This window comes from Myotis daubentonii, chromosome 14 (assembly GCF_963259705.1).
Source record: "Myotis daubentonii chromosome 14, mMyoDau2.1, whole genome shotgun sequence".
In the NCBI taxonomy this organism is placed as follows: Eukaryota; Metazoa; Chordata; class Mammalia; order Chiroptera; family Vespertilionidae; genus Myotis; species Myotis daubentonii.
Genome location: NC_081853.1, coordinates 44,807,673 through 44,828,882, shown reverse-complemented (window position 1 = coordinate 44,828,882; position 21,210 = coordinate 44,807,673). Strand labels below are relative to the sequence as shown.

At 39.2% G+C, this 21,210-nt stretch overlaps 1 protein-coding gene across 12 annotated transcripts in view; it reads right to left on the bottom strand.

Moving 5' to 3' along the window:
- RBMS3 (RNA binding motif single stranded interacting protein 3) overlaps positions 1-21,210 on the bottom strand; it is a 621,282-nt gene that overhangs the window by 560,679 nt on the left and 39,393 nt on the right. The gene's annotated exons all lie outside the window — the stretch shown is intronic.

Genomic DNA, 21,210 nt, shown 5'->3' with positions numbered 1-21,210 from the left:
AAGGCAAGCCTTTCTTTCTTTGCTGTCAATCTGTAAAGTAGGAAACATTTTATTTGCTTTTGTACGACTCACAAATGAAGTATTAAATACATTCTAAGCCTCATGTATAATATTTAAGATACCGGCATTGACATTTTATAGCCGGATCATAAAAATGAATGTGTATCAAAGACAACAGGGATGTGAAGCCTGTTCACAAAGCTGAGAGAGTGCCCGTCGCAATGCCGAGGAAAGAGCATAGCCCAGGCCATGTGGATTTGGTTCCCAGCGAAATCCCATGTGGATTGCACTGCCTGGAGGTATTAGGCCCGTCATTTAATACTGTTGGCCTCAGTTTTCTTATCTCAAAAATGGAGAGGCCAGAATAGAAGACCTAAGTTCCTTCCAGGTGTACCCCATTCTGATCTAGGTTATCAGACAGTCAATGGAGTTGTTTGTTTTTCGAAATCACTCGTTCTTTCCTAAAATACAATGATCAGGTGCCATTTCACACCATAAACGGAATTTAGAAAGTGTTGTCAGAAAGTGTTCCCTAACTGTGCACCTGGGAACACTATGCACTAGTAGAGACCAGCAGTATTGTGTGGTTGTTCTGTATCCGTGTCTTAGGTTTATAAGATGGTTTTAGCATGTCCTCAGTTCTCGGTTCCGTGCAGCTACATCTGACATCAGAACAGACAGTAGAAACCTGAATGTAATTTTCCCTAGCATATTCCTAAAGATGATGGATCATTGGGCCACACAGTGACACTTCTCTAATAGGAGAAATAGTTTGAATCCACTAGAAAAAATTTTTCAACATTTTTTATCAGATATTCCTAGGACAATATGCTGGGATAGCTAGACATGAATCCAGTGATAGCAATGTTTCCATTCATTTATAAATGTCTCTATAAATGCCCATCAAATTTAAGTAGAAATATTTTCCTTAATCATCTCCACAAAATTAACAAAGGGATAGGCTTGGGGGGTAAAGAATAACCAAAGTTATTACTTATCTTATTGTTCCAGGGTTAATTTTAGAATTTTAGGGACGTTACAATGAACTTGTAATGATAGCATTTTTTAAAAAACACAGTTTCAGGTTTTCCAAAACTCTATGCATTAAAACAGCAAATGGTGCTAGAAAACTAGGAAATAATTTTACTAATTATTTAAATATGAATCTGACCCCCCCCCAAATTAGAATTTTGCCACTTTTTCCTTCCCTGAAGCTGAACACGAAAGCAGAGTAGGCAGTGGCAGGCCTGGGGATGAATATCTTGGCTGGTATTTATCAGCCAATTTATGTTTGGCAACTTGCTACACTTTCTGAGCTTCAATTTTCTCATCATAGGGTGACTAATAACTACAGGATTAAAGGTGAAGATGTATATAAATTCCCTTTCATGAGGCCTAACACATGGTAGTTGATAAATGATGGCTGTGGTTATTGTTCTTAGAAGAGTTCTGCGTTCCTGGAAGGCAAGCCTTTGGTTTAGTATTAAAGTCCCTGCCATCTAGTAGTTTTAGGCTGTGAACACAACCTCACAGGCTGGCTTCGCTTTTCTTCACTTAAAACTACCTAGGAAATTGGCACATGTCAACAGATCATGGTGGGTCATTTCACCTAGGTTACTAGTATCAGAGTTTTATGTGAAAGCTGGCTTGGGATAGGTGTGGCGCCATGCTCACAAAACCAATTGCAGTGTTATATTTTAGATTAGAAAGCATCCTTGAGCAAAGCAGATTGTACACGTGCAAAATAAAATAAAAAGTACATCGACTCTTACTCCTGTGAAAATTAACAGAAAGCTTGTTTCAAACTGTGCTTACCCCACAAAACATGAAGAGAATGTCAAAATATTTTTTCTTGCTTGCTTGAGCACTATTTTTAGATGGATTTTGAATAGAGAACACATATTTGCTAAAGACGCCGAATTCATTCCAGATGGGGGCTTGCGCTATGAAGTTAGGGGATGCAAAAGAAATCTGGCTTTCCTTTGTTACAAAAACCCAGAAAGGCGGATCAGCTGAAAAACTAAGGCTAGCCAAGCCCAGACCTGGCATCTCCATGAATATTTTATAATCATTTTTAATGCATTTAGAACAGAGCTTCCTTCAGAAATAAAACAGAATAGAAAGCAAAATCAAAGAGAGGGAGGGAGGAGGCCAGGAGGGAGGGGGAAAGAGTTGAGGGAGGGAGGGAAGGAGGGAGGGAAGGAGGGAGGGAGGGAGGGAGGGAGAGCAGGAAGGGAAAGGGAGGAGAGAGGGCCAGAGAAAGAACTTCAGTACTTTCTGGTCTCTTCTCACTCCATTTCAAACCTCCCACCGGTGTAATTGTATCTCCCTGTTGAGGTCTGCGTTGGGTGGCTAAACTGCTTTGGCTTTGGAATGCTCAGACTTCAGATGTGAGGGACGCTGTACAATGGGCAGTTCCAGAGTTACGAGTTTCTCCCACATACCAAATACATTAAGTAGCAGTGGAGTGCTTGGAAGAGCTCTGGCACCCGGCCACTCTGTAACAGGAACTTGCTTGGCAAAGAGCTGCTTTAAGCACATTTGCTGCGTGCATACTTGTAGCCATTTCTTTCCCTGTTAGCCCCCCTGGAAACTGACATGGGTGGGCCAGTTCTTTGAGGATGTCCACCAGCTGAATACAATGCAAAGGCCAGCCCTAGAATTTGCCACGTGGGCTCCGTTCACGATCTCCGATGATCCTCCCACTGCTCACGCCATCATGCATGGTATGTGTTCCTATCACATGTAAGATTCTCCTCTGGGCTGAGCTGAGCCTTTATATTGTATTACTAAGCATTATCACTGGAGATGAAATCAAAACCAGGAAGGAGGTAAATAGTGTCTGCTCTATCACAAAACTGGCAAGATCAGATATGTCAAGCTTTTGTAGAAAGAATGAAAACAACCACAACGCTGATAGTGGAATCTAATTGTCGCAGTTAACCATTTAAATATATGTCAAACATATCTGAGAAGCAGGCTTCTTTTTCCAGTATGTTAACAGCGTAAAAGGAGGACCTATAGCCGGGAGGATAAAGCCTGCTAGTAAAACATAACCGATGTATGTTGGAAAAAGAGTATTTGTCATCAAACAATGCTTCCATTGTAAAACAATTCCAACCTATGCATGAAAGATTCCAAACGCCAGTACAGCATTCAATTTGATACTGGAGTTTTATCATATTATTTCATGCGAAAAAAATTATATACTCAATCTGTCTGACAGCTTTGCATATAAAGAACAGTTTCTGCATGACAAATGCGGTGAGCATATTAAGTTACCAATACACTGCCAAGCCATATTGTCTCAGCGACAGCCAACCCAAAATATTTTCAAATGATTTTTTTAAAGGGCAATGCGGGAAAGGCTGAACAACCGCATGTTCTGACTTTAATAAAAGTCACAATGGCAGGAACAGTTACCTTCTATCTAATTAGAACAAATCATCCATAAGCCTCATTTAGCCCATATTTAGTCTGTCACAGACTTTTATTTTTGGAGGAAGTTGGAAATATTAGTTTTTGATTTATCATCTGCTGCCTCACAGCTGTAAAATATATATATATATATATATATATATATATATATATATATATATATATATATATATATATATACTCCCCCGAACTATTAAACTGAATATAAAAACAGACCACTTTTTGTTTCTTAAAAATACAAAGACATGAGGGTCGTTACAACAGAGTTGTATGATGGGGAAAAAACAAACCATTCAATAATGCAACGATTACTTTAAGAGAATATTTAATCAAAGTTGGGACTAGAAAGTAATTCAAGCAGACTAGCCTTCTAATTTCTTCATGTTCTTGAAGACACCTTTACTCTTTATCTTGAACTAACAGCACTAAGTTATGGTTGCATTACAAACAGAAATTGTGAAAATCTTAGATAATAATCAATATAATAATAAAAGGATAATCAAACAGCGAGGACTCACTCTATTATTAATATGATTAAATAGTACTGCTATTAAGAAGAACTTGCTAGGTGTCGGGTACTATGATGAGCAATTTAAATGTAATTTTTTTCATTCCCACATCAATTCTCTAATATAACCCATTGAACAGATGAGGAAAATCAGACAACGACTGTATAACTTGCCTAAGGTCATGAGGACCCATACAAACCCAAGTCTCTGATTATAGAAGCGCTGAGCTCTAAACTATTCTTTTACTTTATTTCCTTGCTTCATTAGATTGGGGCGGGAGGGAAGCTTTCCTCACATAAATGAAAACTATGTAGAGTGGTCAGACTATCCTATGAAGAATTGTCAGTCATAGCAAATATCATAGCCTAGTCACACTGAAATAACAAAGACGACTTCGAAACTGTTCTTATTCAACAACTATGCAATGGAGACACAACTTAGTCACTTGCATCGCTCTTTGTTGAATATTTTAAGACTCCCACCCCAATTACCAGGGAACTTGCCAACTGAAAACAGAGACTATTGCTGAATTGTCTTAAGTACAGCTTCATTATAAATTTAAGAGTGAAGTTTTCCAACAGATTGAAAGTAGTTTGGTGTGTGTGGTTTTGTTTTGTTTTTAATTCCCTTCCCTCCAATATGGTCTAGTTAAAAAAAAAAGAATGGGTTCATGTAGTAGATGTTTTATTTTAATGTATATTATTTATGTAGCCTCATGAATTCTTGAAGTCACCTTCCCAGCCCTGAATGTTACCTGTGCTGACACTGTACACTATGGTCACTGCTTTCCAATGGGGCAGAAACCTTGAGAGAGTCCTGGCTGCCAATGGCCACTGACTAGCTCACCTTTGGTTAAAAGTCGCTTTTTTAGTTGTAATACAAGTAAATAATACAATAAATAATAAATAACTATACAAGAATAAACTCTATGTTGCACATACTCACAACTGTAACCCTACTTTTGCCCACCCCTGTAATAAGGGAAGTAATCTAACAGGGAGTATCATGCCATGAAAGAGGCCAACAACTGATTTGAAGATAAACTAAGTTACAATTTCAGGGTTTGTCAAGACTGTTTTCCTTAATTTCTCTCTGATATAAAGGTAGAATATGCAAATCTTACTATACACATAAACACTGTACTTCCTCGCACACATATACAAATTTAAGAAGTTATCAACCAAATGGGAAAAAAAAATACATGGTCATTGAGTAAAAGGTCAGGTTTCCTGTTAACTAAAATTTTTCCATATTTATTTCCCATTACTGAATTTTTTTAATATTTAAGAGAGTAGCTGAGACAATAGTAACAAGAAAAATCATATGCTACTCTACAATAAGGGTATGAAGTCATCCTAGAACAATGCATTATTTAATCATATTTTGAATTCTTATTTCAAAGTCAACGTGCTAATGATTGCAGGAACATGCAACATAAATACAACTCCCTTATTCATTTTTTAGTGGTATCAATTATGTATTTGAAAATAGCTTTTAGTGCTCACAAGAAATATGGTACTAGCTCCATTAGATCCTAGTTTTATTTATTCAATATTAATTTAAAAAAAACATTTATGGACCTACCAGACTGTGTGTAAGGCATTGTTAAAAAGGGGATATATGACTGGATATCTCAGGCGTTCACTGAAAGGGTTTAGAGCTGAAGGAGACATTGACACCATAATGAGTGTGCTGTTCTACGTTTCAGTAATAGCTTCTGGAACATTCATGACCAGACCTGTTGTCCCTGGTGCCCCTAGGCTAATTCGACATTACATTCAGAGCAGCTTTCCTTCCTGGAAAGATAATCATTTCTAAGATAAAGCATGTTTCTCAGTTAATATCCCTAAAGTATTTGAGAAAGGCAGTCAGAGACAGAAAGAGAATAGACTGGGGCGGGGGGGGAATACTTCTTTCTGGATAAAGCCCATAAGAGAGAAAAAAAGGAAGTAAGACAATGATAATGACGGGTTCTTGTTATTCTCTCCCCAAATGCATCACTTCCTTCCTACCTTGCCTTTGGTCCTTAATTATTCTGATATTTCCTGATTTGGGATATAAAATGTTATTGGACTTAGATAAATCAGACAGTGCTTCAGGAACTGAGCAAAAATAAACTGAAATAAAATGGCTAATTAAAGTGAATCACGCCGAACTGGTTTGGCTCAGTGGATAGAGCATCGGCCTGCGGACTGAAGGGTCCCAGGTTCGATTCCGGTCAAGGGCATGTACCTTGGTTGCGGGCACATCCCCCGTAGGGGGCGTGCAGGAGGCAGCTGATCGATCTCTCTCATCGATGTTTCTAACTCTCTATCCCTCTCCCTTCTTCTCTGTAAAAAATCAATAAAATATATATTTAAAAAAAATAAAGTGAATCAACCACAAGGACTTCATCCTGAACATGCAAATAAACTTAAGTCCTTTCATCAGGAGAAGGCAACAGGCTACTAGTGGGCAGCCCTGTACTTGCTTGTTAGGCGTTCTGATAACTAGGACTCCACAGTCCAGTTTGAAAGAAGGACACATTCTGTAATTGGAGTCAATATGTAACCTTTGCTCTATTAGCTAGACAAGCTGATTGAGAAGCAGCGCAGGATAGATGCTGCAATGAGGAAAACTCCAGGAAAAAAAAAAAGAGCCATTTTGAGTCTGCATGCCAAGTAAGCTTTGTGATTTCAGGAAACTCCACATAAGATTATGGAAAATCCCCTTTCAAACCTAGAACAAAACCTATGATTTCCTAGGGCAGGATCAGATGTGTTTATCATGAGAAAGGCATCCATGGAAATCAGGTCAGTTGACCACACGAGGCTGGGGAGCCCGACAGCCACGCTTGATGATGACTGAACAAGGACGGGTGTCTTGAGTCTGGTTCCCTAGAAGCGAAGTCCAAGATGAGGGGTCCGGGATAGGATTTATTAAAGTGCTCCCAGGATAACATGGGAAGGGAGTGGGAGGAAACACGACAGGAAAGGGAAGGAAACCAAGCAAAAGACCTTTTTTCTTTTTTTAAAATCTTTATTGCTGAACATATTACATCTGTCCCCCTTTTCTCCCATTGAGTCCTTTTCGAGAGAAGTGCTACGAAGGGGAGCTTTTAGTTTGGTCCCCCTGGGGAACTACGACTGGCAACTTGCATGTGAAGAGTTTGTCCCAACATAAGGCAAGAGCTTTCATACATGCCAGGGAGGACATGCACCTCTAGCCACCTCAGCAGCCCAGCAGTCCCAGGGCATTCTTCTGAACCAAGTCCAAGTGCAGGCAGCACAAGCAAAGCATCCAGAGGCTAGGTGATGGGAGCACAGAAATGGTAAAAGGGATTCGATGAGATACAGGTGGAGTGCCAACATGGAACTGCTCAGACTGATGAAAAATGGGTGAGGATGCTCCTTATCCGATCACCAGAGCCAATTCTTTTCTCAGACAATTTTTGGACCACGCTCTGCTAGGACAGACCTAACCAATGCCCTTGTCCCAACACGAGTGCTAACATGCTGGCTCGCCCCTCAAGTGTCCCATTAATCTAGGGCTACCGTTAGAGCATGCAGAAAAGGAAGAATACTACTGGCTGTGCAATGCATACGTCTGCAAAGCAATTTCATCCCAGTGGCATAAGCAATTCAATCACCACCCTGGTGCTGCAGATTTAACAGCTTAATTTTGTATGGACTGACGATGTCCACCCTAACAAACGCCTTGTCTCAGGACAAGGCTGCCCAACATACCATGTGGTAGTGAGTGCTTACATAAGTGTGCCCCCTCTAGGAGCATTTCAAAGGGTGGGCAGGGAGGAATGAGTTAGCAGGGGAAACGTAAGCACGGCTTCAATATTTAGAGAACAGAAGGTATTATTATAGGATTAATAAGCAAGGCTAGTTCAGCAATAGGGAAGGCTGCCAAGGGAGGCTGCGGAATTGCTATCACTGGAGATAATGAAGGCTGAGAATAGATACCCACCCAGAATGGATTTTATAGACACTAAAAATCTATCCCATTATTCTCGAAAGGGGGATGAGCTATGTGTTTCACTGTAGGTCTCTTCCAGCCCAAATAATTTCATAAATTAGATCAAGCCGATGAGTTTAAAATATTACTCATTAAGTATTACTTACTCCAAAGCATATCTAGCACAGGGGTGGTTGAATGCAGGAGGTACTGAGTGACGAACATAACTGGAATTATAAACCACAGCTAGCACCAACAAACAAACGCCCACTCTAAAAACAGGACGACGGGAATCCAGGAAGGCAAGGTTTTTACAGTGTGGAGAAATAGAGACCAAAATACCACATCGTGGTATATTTGAACTTCAGGTATTTGGGGGCCTGGATGAGCAACAGTTGCAAGTGTCTGTTCAAACACTGTCTGATGTCTATGGTGAAAAGACATAGAGTTCTGAATACTTAGTCTATTCTGGGGAAAGTGCCTACTGATGTCATGGAGGACGATGTGAATTTCACAAAGATTTGAATGCTTGCAAAGGACAAACTGGAATAAATAATTTTTTTTTTTCATTTCAGAGAGAGGAAGGGAGAAGGAGAGAGGGATAGAAACATCAATGATGAGAGAGAATTATTGAGGGGCTGCCTCTTGCATGCCCCCTACTGGGGATTGAGCCCACAACTTGGGCATGTGCCCCAATCCAAAATCTAACCGGGATCCATTGTTTCATAGACTGATGCTCAACCACTGAGCCACACCAGATGGGCAGATGCATAATTTTTTTTAAGTATCTCATGAATGTGACAAGGGGTTCAAATTTACCAGATCTGATTATGGTCTCTTTAGGTCAGGAATAAAAATTTAAAATTTTATTAGTGGCTAGAACACCAGCTTATCACTCAGATGCTGGGACTGTGGCTAATTAGGCATTATGCCTGACTCAGTGCATGGCAGCCTGAAACACATAAGTTTCTTTGAAAGAGCAAATTGAGACAATGATAAATCTACCTATTTAATACTCTGCAGTGGCCTCTGACCAAGGGAGGAGCCAAGGGAAAGAGATTGCTCTAAACCTTACCACTTTTCTATGATGCAATTCTATGACTAAACTCTTAATAGACTACTTCATTGGGTTTCATGCTAAACATTTTAATACACTAGAGGCCTGGTGCACAAATTTGTGCATCAGTGGGGTCCCTCAGCCTGGCCTGCAGGATCAGACTGAAACCAGCTCTCTGACATCCCCCAAGGGGTCCTGGATTGCGAGAGGGTGCAGGCCAGGCCGAGGGACCCCACAGGTACAAGATCGGGGCCGGGGAAGGACTCGGGAGTTTGGCCAGACAAAGAGGGATCACGGGAGGGCTCCAGGGCATGTCCAGCCCATCTTGCTCAGTCACGATTGGCTGGACCCCATCAGCAAGGTAACCTACCAGTCAAAGTGTCTGCACCCTGGTGGCCAGTTCACATCATAGCAAGCAGTTGAGCAGCCTTAGCATATCATTAGCATATTACGCTTTGATTGGCTGAACGGCCTACTGGACAACTGGACACTGAGCATATTAGGCTTTTATTATATAAGATTCTCTTACTGGGAAACTAATTCTGTGGTTTCCCTTGTACATGCATTGGACACATGCTACCTATGGAATCTTCTGTGGTTTTTAAATTTTAGATTCTGATCCTAGAGCAACACAACAAATAACTAGGACCTCTCAATCACTTCTCCTTCCAGATTTTAATTACACCATAATGTCTGGAGAATTATATAGACATTTTAAAGCCCATATGCTTATATTTGTCATTGGTCCATGAAAATGTGGGTGCAGTTATATCCTGAAATCAAAAGGGTTATCTTAAAGAAAATGGAAAAATTTTAATTGAATTATAGGGAAATTAAAAATCAAAACCACCTATATTACCTAGATACTGGCACTGAACACACCATTAGCTTACTTTTCAGGGTTAAAAAAAAAAAGAAGATACTGATTTGAATTTCAGAAAATTGATAGAAATCATAAAACCTTAACTCATGATACATTTGACAAAGGTACCCCAAATAATAAGCTATGCCCCAAAATGAGAATTTTTCGATCTAAACAGTCCTGCATTTTTCAAAAATACTTATTTAGTGCCTAGTGTGTGAAAAACACTATACTAGGAACTGATGACACAATAGAGAGTTGAAGACTGTCCTCAGCTTTATGGGGCCTTTGGGTCAGTGAGGAACAAAGACTAATCAAATAATCATGTAAACAAAGGTGAACTTGAACTTGTGACAAGCTTAAGAAAGTAAGCAGTTGCACGAGTACCTACCTAGGAGGATCTGACCCAGCCAAGGAGGTCAGGGAAGGCTGGCCTGAGGAAGGTAGACCTGAGCAGAGATTAGAAGGATAAACAGAAGCTAAATAAACGAAGAAAGAGGAAAGAGAACAATTTCTAGCCCATGAAAATACTAGGTAGCATAACTGCCAATAGATTTACCGAAAGATTGAGGGAAAGGAGGACACACTGTAGACTCTTTAAGTCATCTAACTTACACATGGAAACAGTGGAAAGGAACAGATCAACCCCAATTCTTGGATGAAGAACTGGGTGGTTGGGATGTTAAGATTGAAAATGAATTGTATAATACTAAATACCCCTTTTTTGTTTACCTTCACAAGCTTTAAAATTTCATTCCAATTTTCTCATGTTTACAGAAAACAGATCTATCATTTGTTCCTAACAAATGATCACCTCTTCAGCATTCTCAAGGACTTTTTTGTTTCAACATTTATTTTTTAATATATTTTTATTGATTTCAGAGAGAGAGAGAGAGAGAGAGAGAGAGAGAGAGAGAGAGAGAGAGAAACATCAATGATGAGAGAGGATCATTGATCCACTGCCTCCTGCATGCCCCCTACTGGGGATCAAGCTCACAACCCAGGCATGTGCCATGACCGGGAACTGAACCAATGATCTCCTAGTTCATAGATCAACACTCAACCACTGAGCCACACTGGGCTCATTTCAACATTTAAAATCATGTCCATTGTCATATATTCCTGGTTTCAAAAGAAAATTAGCTGTATGCAAATCTAATGTATGCCAAAGATTTGCTAGTACTGCCAAACTATTGAATGTCCGACATTGTTTAAATGGAGGGGCACTCTGAAAACAGTTGGCAGGAGGTTGCACCATTAGCAAGACAAACTGATGTTATAATAGACTAGACCAGTAGGTTCCACTAAGTGAGCCCAGTGCTTAGTGATGCCATTTTATGTCCTTTCTTTGGTCATGAATGATCTTTTATTAATCAAAGAAGAAAGCAAGCACCAACAACTAAGATGTGGGGACTAATGTTGTTTTTGCTCATCCTCTAAAAAGCACTCCAAAGTCATGAATAATCGTTCTCGGGTGCTAATTTTTATGAACTGAAAGGCAATAGTGAGTCACACATAAATACTAAATTTTATTATGAGCCACAAAATGGGAAGCCTAATCTTTGGGTGAAATAAAGATGCAATGACTAAAACACCCCCTTGTAGTAAAACTCTCTAACAGCAAGTGCCACTTAGTAATGTATCCGTGCAATCAACAGTACCCACATACCACTAAGAATTCACATTCTAGGATGAGAATTTACTTCAAGATAATACTTTAATGTTTTTCAACAAAGATAAATGTCCAACTCAGATAGGCTAGGCCCGTGGTCGGCAAACTGCTGCTCGCGAGCCACATGCGGTTCTTTGGCCCCTTGAGTGTGGCTCTTCCTAAGCCTTAGGAGTACCCTAATTAAGTTAATAACAATCTACCTACCTATATAGTTTAAGTTTAAAAAATTTGGCTCTCAAAAGAAATTTCAATTGTTGTACCGTTGATATTTGGCTCTGTTGACTAATGAGTTTGCCGACCACTGGGCTAGGCTAATAGGCTACTATTTTTCCAGACTAGGGAACACAACAATAGCAATAATATTAAGTAATAGGAGGAAAAGGGAAAAGAGTAGAGGGAGAAGTAGGAGGATTAAACCCTTCATTTATCATCCAACAAGAATTTTCAGATTGATCTTATTTGAGAACACTCTTCCCTTCCTATAGTATAGAAATAGCCGAAACTTTCACAATTAAATATGAACGCAGGACTCCACAGCCTAAGGAAGGACCAAAACTTGTTAAGGCATAATTAAAAACACACACACAGTTCTTACTAGTGCACTGCCTTCCTTCATCATAATCAAAATAAACACAAATATTAAAGGAGAATTTTTAAAAACCTGGTGGAATACATTCAAAACTGAATTGCATCCTTATTGCAAACATAGTAAAGAAATTAAAAAGCTTGCAGTATTTCTCTACTCCCAAGATCATCTTTAACATTATCCCATTTTTTAAAAAGATTTAAAAAAATTCTTCCTTACAGAAAAGAAGTCCAAGTATAAAATTGGAGCACTACCTCTTTACCCATATTTACTAAGCACAAAGCTACATACCAAACACTGGGGTAAGCATAGGGATTGTGAGGTAATCAAGACCTTTGTTTTTGAGGCCAAACACTCACTAGTTAATAGGGGAAATGGTCACATAAACAAATATCTGAAATATACCCTAATAGTAATATTGATTATAAGGGTGTGTATGTGGGAACATGGAAACATACATAAGAGAAAATTAATTTGGAGAGGCTGGGGTCAAAGCTACAGAGGAAGACTTATTTGAAAGTCTCAGAAGTTAGAGGAGGTCCTCTTGCAAATAGAAAGTCATTATAACCTGGCTGGCATGGCTCAGTGGTGAAGCGTGGACCTATGAATCAGGAGGTCACGGTTCAATTCCTGGTCAGGGCACATGTCTGTGTTACAGGTTTCGATCACCAGTGTGAGGCGTGCAGGAGGCAGCTGATCAATGATTCTCTCTCATCATTGATGTTTCTCTCTCTCTCTCTCTCTCTCTCTCTCTCTCTCTCTCTCTCCCCTTCATCTCTGAAATTAATAAAAATACATATGTAAAACTTTAGACAATAAATAAAAAAATACATATTTTTTAAAAAGTCATTACAAAGTCATGAAGGCCTATTGAGGAGTGGAATTTGGGGGAAAGCAGTTATAGAGTGTTTGCAAAAAGAATCAGTGGCTGGAGGTAAGAATGGGGCTGAACTACACACCTTGCCAAGGAGTTTAGTGCATGTTTATTCTGTAAGCGGTGAAGAGAGATGGGATGCGTGATGGTTAACTTTATGTGTCATCTTAACTGTACTAATGGATGCCCAGATAGGTGGGAAACCACTATTTCTGGGTGTGTCTGTGAATGTGTTTCTGAAAGAGATTAATTAGTATTTGTTACAGTAGATTGAGTAAGGATAACCTGGCTTCACCAATGTGGGCGGGCATCATTTAATCTGATGGGGGCCCCGATGGAACAAAAAGACAGAAAAGGGTGAATTTTTCCCCCCCTCTCCTTGACCTGCCACCACCCTGTACCCCACCCCCACCCTGTACCCCACCCCATCCCAGTTCACCTTTAGGACTTAGACTGGGAGTGACACCATCAGCTCCCCTGGCTCTCAGGCCTTTGGTTTAAGACTGAATTGTACCACCAGCTTTCTTGGTCCCCCAGTTTGCAGAGGGCAGGATCATGGGACTGCTAGGCCTCCATGCCTGCTTGAACCAATTCCTATACTAAACCTCATCTCATTTATTTCTGTTTTTCTGGAAAACTCTGACTAACACAGGATATATTTTTTCAGGAGAATCATGATCCAGTCTGCCTTGTAGAAAGAAAAATGTGGTGACCATGAGGACTTTAGAACGACAAGGAATGCCTGGAATTCAGAGTGAATTCTCAGAACACTATAATCCCAGTGGTAGGTAGAATATGAGGGCTTCATCTACAGTTATGTGCAGTTAATAAAGGTTGGGTGGAAAGATAATTCATAATTACCACACCTCACACTACCCAGGTGGCCCAAGAAAATGAATAAAATAAGATTCCAAGGCTTTTTATGGCACAGAAGAGAAATGAAATAAAGCTTAAAGGGCATAATACCTCAGGCAAAACTGGTGATGGATTTTTGGTGCCTTGACTAAGATAAACATTCATTGAAATATATAAAATAGCCAATATTCAAGAGAGATTTTTTTTTTGTCTATGAAAAGGACAGTTTTTCATGGTTCCAACCATAAACAACTACTATGTTAAAAGGGCACCCATGAGTTGGACAAATGTATCAATCATGTTAATTCTGTATATTTTTTAGCATTTAATGTCAGTAGTTTTCTTTCAACTGAATCTTACTTTGGTTTTCCAGGTTTACATTGTATTTCATTTTGAATAAATAATATATTAATTGTTTTTAAAAGTTAATAAATACTATCAGGTATAACAATGAAATATCTCCTCCCATTCTTTTTTTAAAAATATTATTTTATTGATTTTGTTTTTCTACAGAGAGGAAGGGAGAGGGATAGAGAGTTAGAAACTTTGATCAGCTTCCTCCTGCACAACTCCTACTGGGGATGTGCCCACAACCAAGGTACATGCCCTTGACCAGAATCGAACCTGGAACCTTTCAGTCCACAGGCCAATGCTCTATCCACTGAGCCAAACCGGTTAGGGCTCTCCTCTCATTCTTCATCAGCCTACCCATCCCTGACACCCATGAAGAGCTTCCTGTGTTTTATATACCAATTACTTTGTGTTTACAAGTTACAATAAAAAAGCAAAACTAGCATCGTATTTCCCACCACCACATTTTTCACAAAAGGAAATATAAAATACAAATGTTTCTGCATTTTGCTTTTTTCATTTAACAAAATTTCTTGGAGATATTACATAGAGTGCTTTCTGATTCTTTTCTGTAGTTACATAATATTCAAATTTATGGAAAAACCATAGTTTATGCAACATGTCCTCTATGGATGGATATTTGGATTGTTTGCAATATTTTCTTCCAATCAATACCATGATTAGTAATCTTTGCATGTATCCTTTCCTCTATGTACAAATAGGTCCGTGGTATAAAATCTCCATTAAATTTGGATCTAGTTTTCATAACAAATAAAAAAAAGTAGAAGAAATATATTTATTTATTATTAAATTGATTGGGGTGACATTGGTCAACATGAACATACAGATTTTAGGTGTGGGTTTCTATTTTACAAGATCTGTGTATTGCACTGTGTGCCCACCACCCAAAGTCAAATCTTCTCCCGTCACCATATATTAGAACCCCCTTTCCCCCAATCTCCTTCCCTCTGGCAACCATCACACTGCTGTTCCTGTTCACGAGTTGCAGTTTTATATCCCACATATGGATGAAATCATATGGTTCTTAGCTTTTTCTGACTGACTTAAGAAGAAAGATATTAACAGAGAAAATAAAGAAATGAAATAATGAGAAGGAAGGAAGGAAGGATGGTAGGCAGACTAAGACCAAAAGAAGAAAGGAATGAGAAAGGAGAAAGGAAAAGAAAAGAACTAAGAGTGGGGAGAGCACTTGACTTCTGCAAGCTCTTCTGAAGGAAGTGATTAAACTGTAGTGCAGGAGGGTGGGGGCTTAATGGAAGGTCACATGGGAAACCTCGACAGCTCTACAATGCTGGGAGAACATAACAAGGAAGTGACTCTTCCTGTCCAAACAATCCTATCCACTCGGGCAACACAGGAGAAATGAGTTCCGAGCTAAAAATACAGCACGTAGAGGCACACATCTCTGAACATAGCCAGGGCAGGGCCATTCCAGGTTATCTAGCAAGTGAGCCACCCAGACAGAAGCCACATGTTTTGAAAAAGACTGATGGTTGCCAGGGAGGAGATGGCCTGGGGGACTGGGTGGAAAAGGTGAAGGGATCGAGAAGTACTTGGTAGCTACAGAGTCATCATAGTGATGTAAAGGACAGCATAGGGAATATAGCCAATAATATTGTAAAAACTATGTATGATGCCAGGTGAGTACTAGAAATATCAGGGGGGTGACGGGGGAAGCACTTTGTAAAGTATATGAGTGCGTAACCACTATACTGTACACCTGAAACTAATATAAAATAATTTTGAATGTAATGTATATATATATACATATATACTTTTGATTAAATAAATAAAAAGAAATAAAAAGAACCAACTAATATGTACAGGCCTGGCTCTTGGAGCAAATGTTAATCATAATAGTCAAAACTGTGCATAACCTATGAATAGTTATGAAGCCTTAATTTCAAGAAGCTCACAAAAGCAGTGCAAATAGAAAGGAACAAACAAGGGATGGAAGAAGGAAAGAACCCAGGCCAGATCAAAACCCTGTGCCTCTTTGCTCAGCCACAGTGCTTGATGGTTCCAACTGGGTTCCTCCCAAGAAAAATGAGAGGTTGAAGTCAGTTTCATGATTTGCTTTGTAGAAGCTCATTGTAGTTCACTGTACAGTAAAATCTACGTTATTCTCACTCCGGTGAGTTTCTTTGTCCTCTTAATAAAGTCCAGAGTTAAAAATAAAAACAAAATTTAAAAAAATCTCTCAATATTGTTAAAGACAGTGATTTATACGGCAGTGAATGTATTTCCGTGCAGAGTGGGCACAGCCAAGAAAATGCACCCCACTTCAGAACCCTGTTTGAACCAGGGTAATATCTGAGTGGGTGTGCTATTTTATTGGCTTCATTAGCGTTTCCCAAAAATGCCTACAACAGCATAATGCCTTATAAAGCTTATTTCATGCCTGAAGTTGCTGCTATGCTTAAATGGAAGTCATGGGGGAAATGATAAGAGCAAAGGGAGCGTGAATGATATGATGAGATACTAGAGAGTTGATTTTTAAATGTGATCTAGAACTCTTCCAAGTAGGGGCTTACATTTCAGAAGAGATGGGAGGAAGAAAGGAGCCCAGAGCACAATAGACATGCTGCATATAACCTCTGTCTTTTGTTTCTTTCTGTCATTAATTTTACTCTAGCTGCTGGAGAAAAAACATACATGTTAGGTCATAGAAAGATCATAATAATGTAAATAATATAGAAGATTTGAATCTCAGCATTTTCTAATGTCCAGTTACCCCAGTCACAAGTTTGCCAAATTATCAACACCGCTCTGTCCAAAAATTCAAAAGATCACAGGAATAATAAGCTACCATATAGTTGGTGTTTTTTTTACTAGGGTAATTGTAGATAATTCTGCATGCTTATTACAAAATAAAATCTACTTTGTGTGAAAAAATAAAGTATACTCTTATGTTTATTTAGAAAAATAATCCTATATAATAAAAGCCTAATATGCAAATTGTCTGACCAGGAGTTCAACCAAGATTTAGACTGCTTTCTATGACGTACGCGGACCACCAGGGTGCGGCGCAGAACATGGTGGACATTGGTGACATGGCGCTGGCAGCAGGTGGCAGTGGAGGTGCTGCCGGCCCCACTGGGCCCCAATCGATTGCCCCTCAGGTGGGATGGTGGAGCAGGTGAGGGGGCGGTGCCAGGCCAAGGCAGGGTGCCAGGAGGGGCTGCGGGACTGCGAGGCTAGGGGCAGGAGCTGGGGCCCAATTCCCGTAGGCCACCCCAAGGACCGCACTTGTGCACGAATTTGTGCACCGGGCCTCTACTTTATTTATAAGCTGCATGATATAATGCTAATAATTGATATAGAAAAGATATTTGATATCAGAGAAGCATCTTCAAAAATGGAAATTTCATGAGTGACATGCTGTCTGAACCTCAGTCTTGATATTAATAAAACCAACTTCTGCTTGGTTCTGAAGGCTAAGGATAAACTTTTTAATTATATTTTTATTGATTTCAGAGAGGAAGGGAGAGGGAGAGATAGAAACATCAATGATGAGAGAGAATCATTGATCAGCAGCCTCCTGCACACCCTGCACTGGGGATCAAGCCTACAACCAAGGCATGTGCCCTGAACAGGAATCAAACAGTGACCTCCTGGTTCATAGGTGGATACTCATGAGCCTCGCTGACTAAGGGTGAAATTTGATGGTCTCCATGGAGGTGCCAATTCCAGTTGTTAGCATACAATATGCACTTAAATACCACTTACTAGATGAATGAATGACTTCTAGCAAGAAATCTCAAAAACATAATCTTCAAACAATGGGCTACTCCAGCGTTCTAAGCAGTCCCACAAATTCTCCACACTATCTATTCAGTGGCAAAGGGGTGCTGCTCTATCTTAAGTAGCTAAAGAGCTTATGACAATCATTTATAAACCCTCTCCATGCATAGAGTTTAAGTACTTTCTAATGCACATAATAATTAACTCCAAGGAACCATCTACAAATCCTTTGCTTATATGGACATAGTGCCTGAAATAGAAAGGCCAGTAGCTCGAGTGTGGCCACTTTTCCCCCCAACATATGAAAAATTATTACCATGGAAACAGAATTGATCTAGACTAGGTTGTTTAAAGGAATTTCAGTCAAGAGTAGCAAAGACTGAGGTTTCCTACTTGTAAAATGCTCTCTTTATATTCACCAGATCTATTTAAATGTGAAAGCATAAACTTTTTAATTGTGTCTATGGCATGTGGAGGCTTATATTAGGTGATAAAAGTTCCAGAACATTACTGTATTTTAAAGCATCCAAAGTGATTACAGCTTCATTAGAATTCACATATTTATATGTAAATAAATACAAGTTCTGGGAAAATTAAAAGCAAAGAAATGGAAAACATTTTTGTTCCATTAGAAACTCTTCTCATAGCCCTCGTTCCTCATCTAGATCTTGCGGGGAATGCAGCAAAATGTTGGTTGACTCAAAGAAAAAAAGGAGGCAGGAAAGATGAAAAGGAAGGAAGAAAAAAGAAATAGAAGAACTCTTCACAGAGAGGGTATCATGTAGAAACATCTATACGACACTAGCCACAGTGCCTGGCAAAACCTCTGTTAATTATTTCTCACCTTTTTCATCATATGTTCCTGGGCATTCTTGTCATTAAAGCCGCTATTTATTATTCATTATAATATAATTTTTTAAAACATCAATAAATAATGATTACTCTGTTTCTTCTTAAAAGGAAACCATTTAGAGCCACTTAGTGTTGCTGAATAAAGGGGCACAGCAACTAGAAGAGAGACACAAATATGCCCATGACTTGGGCTCTAGTAGCCATAGCCCTAAGCTAAACACCTCTAGCCAACTTGGTGGCTTCTACCTTTATAAATATAAAAAATGCTTTGATTTTATAGTCATGTAACTAATCATTTGTATCCCCTAATGCAGCTCTAGTTAAAAGGCAGGAAGCATATGGAACACTGATTTTGAGAACATCAACATGACCCTAGTATTTCACAGTCAACTATAAGAAGAACAAAACTCATATTGACATATTTGCCATGTGGGTGTTTATTGATAATGAATAAAGAACTATATATCCCAGCAATGCGTAACAAGTTGAGAAAGCTCACAACCTGTTCTTTATCTCATCACTTTGAGTCAACTATTAAAATTATAAAATTTAAGCATACAGAACATTGTAATTTGAAATATTCTTGTGGTCAAATTATATTTTCATATTTTTCTTAAAAATGTAACTTTGAGGTAATTGAACAGGGCACATCATTTATTAAATGGGAAACAGTAATAATTTATCTTGTTATTTCACTTTATGATATGCCAGATAATAATGTCAAATGAATTATCTTTAACACCTAATGGAGTTTCTAGGATCATATATTTCAGTGAAAAATGGCTAATCCTATGTAATAAAAGGATAATATGCAAATTGACCCTAACGGCAGAATGACCAGAATGACCGCTGGACCAATCACTTTGAGGCACACTGACCACCTCTTGGTCCCTTCCCCCGGCCATCAGGCACCAATCACCTGATGGCGAATGGGGAACTGGGGGTGGGTGGCGGCAGGGGGCGGGGCTGGCTGAGGGCAGCTGGGGAAGATGGCCCTGATTGCAGGCCAGGCCTAAGGACCGTATCCTCACACGAATTTTGTGTGCTGGGCCTCTAGTGTATAATAAAAGTTTGGGAAACATGTGTCTGGTATAATAAAACACAATGCAAAGTGACTATTTGGAGGCTATTCAAGTTGTAGGTGAAGGAAATGCTCTAAGGAATTTTATCTTCAGATTCCTTCCCCATGACATAAATAGGAGATCTAGAAATCATTTGGTACCTGCAACGGCTACGTATTTTATATCTTAACTCAATCTGTTCCTCAAAACATACTGGCATTGCAAGAGAGGGCAAAGCTCAAAGACTTTCCCAAGATCTTAGACATAAAGAGCATTGAGCCATGGTTCATATTCTATCCTCTCTGACTTTCACATCTACTCTTTTCAATGTGTAACATTCTATTTATCTTACCTTATGTAAAAAAGGTATTTGTAGCTGCCATTGCAGTATCTATGAATAGCTCTCTACTTAACACACAACTAGAGTTATTTATTCAAACTCTAAATTCATAACTAAACATAATATCCTTATTCCAATGCATTTCTGATGACTCCAAGTTGCCTAAGTAGCAAAGCCAAGACATTGCTAATAAGTAGCTAACATAATATAGAAAATCAACCTGTTGGCAAATGCTTCTATTAAAAATATTCCTCTATGAGTTAATAAAATTCTCTGTGATTATCATTTCTAGGAATTAAGCCTCTCCAAGTGATGTATGGCATGTTTGTAAAATGTTCTCTGTGATAGTATATCTCTTTTTATATGCCATAGAATGCTTTTAAGAAGAAAGATAATCCAGTTTACTAAGCAATGAATGGCTCCTTTTGCCTTTGGAGAGATCACTTTTATGAAATTCCTTGAGAAAGTTTTCAAAGAGTTGATAGCTAAGAGTTAAAACAAAGTCAGGTATTCTGATACTCTGAGAGTTTATGAAATCCTCTCATTTGATAGAACCTCTGTCCTTTCCCATTCACAGTCACCTGTGGTCTAACCGCAGAATGAAATTAACTCTTGTTATCTAACAGTAACCCAGTATCTTGTGCAAAGGTGATCTAGATAAACAAATGGATGTCTCACTTGAGAAAACAAAATCCATGGACGTAGAGAAAATGAAGTTGACCAGTAAGTCAGTGCCTCCTTTTACACAGTAGGGACTGAAGTCCAGAGAGGATGACTTGAGCCCAGTCTCCCAGGATGTTACTGGTATAGCCGGCACCAGGTTTAAAACCGGAGTCATCGGAATCTCACAACTGATTTTCTCTGCCATGTGCCTGCCAGAAGAGCAGCTCAAGAGGTTTACGAGGGCAGGGTTTAATGGGGAGAGGATGCTTACTGACTGCGCCATTACCTCCTAAACCTCCCCTGACGGCATCTCTGCTGCTTGCTATACCCAGTCAAACACGTATAAATCAAGGAAAAATTGTTCACAAGAACTAGGCAGG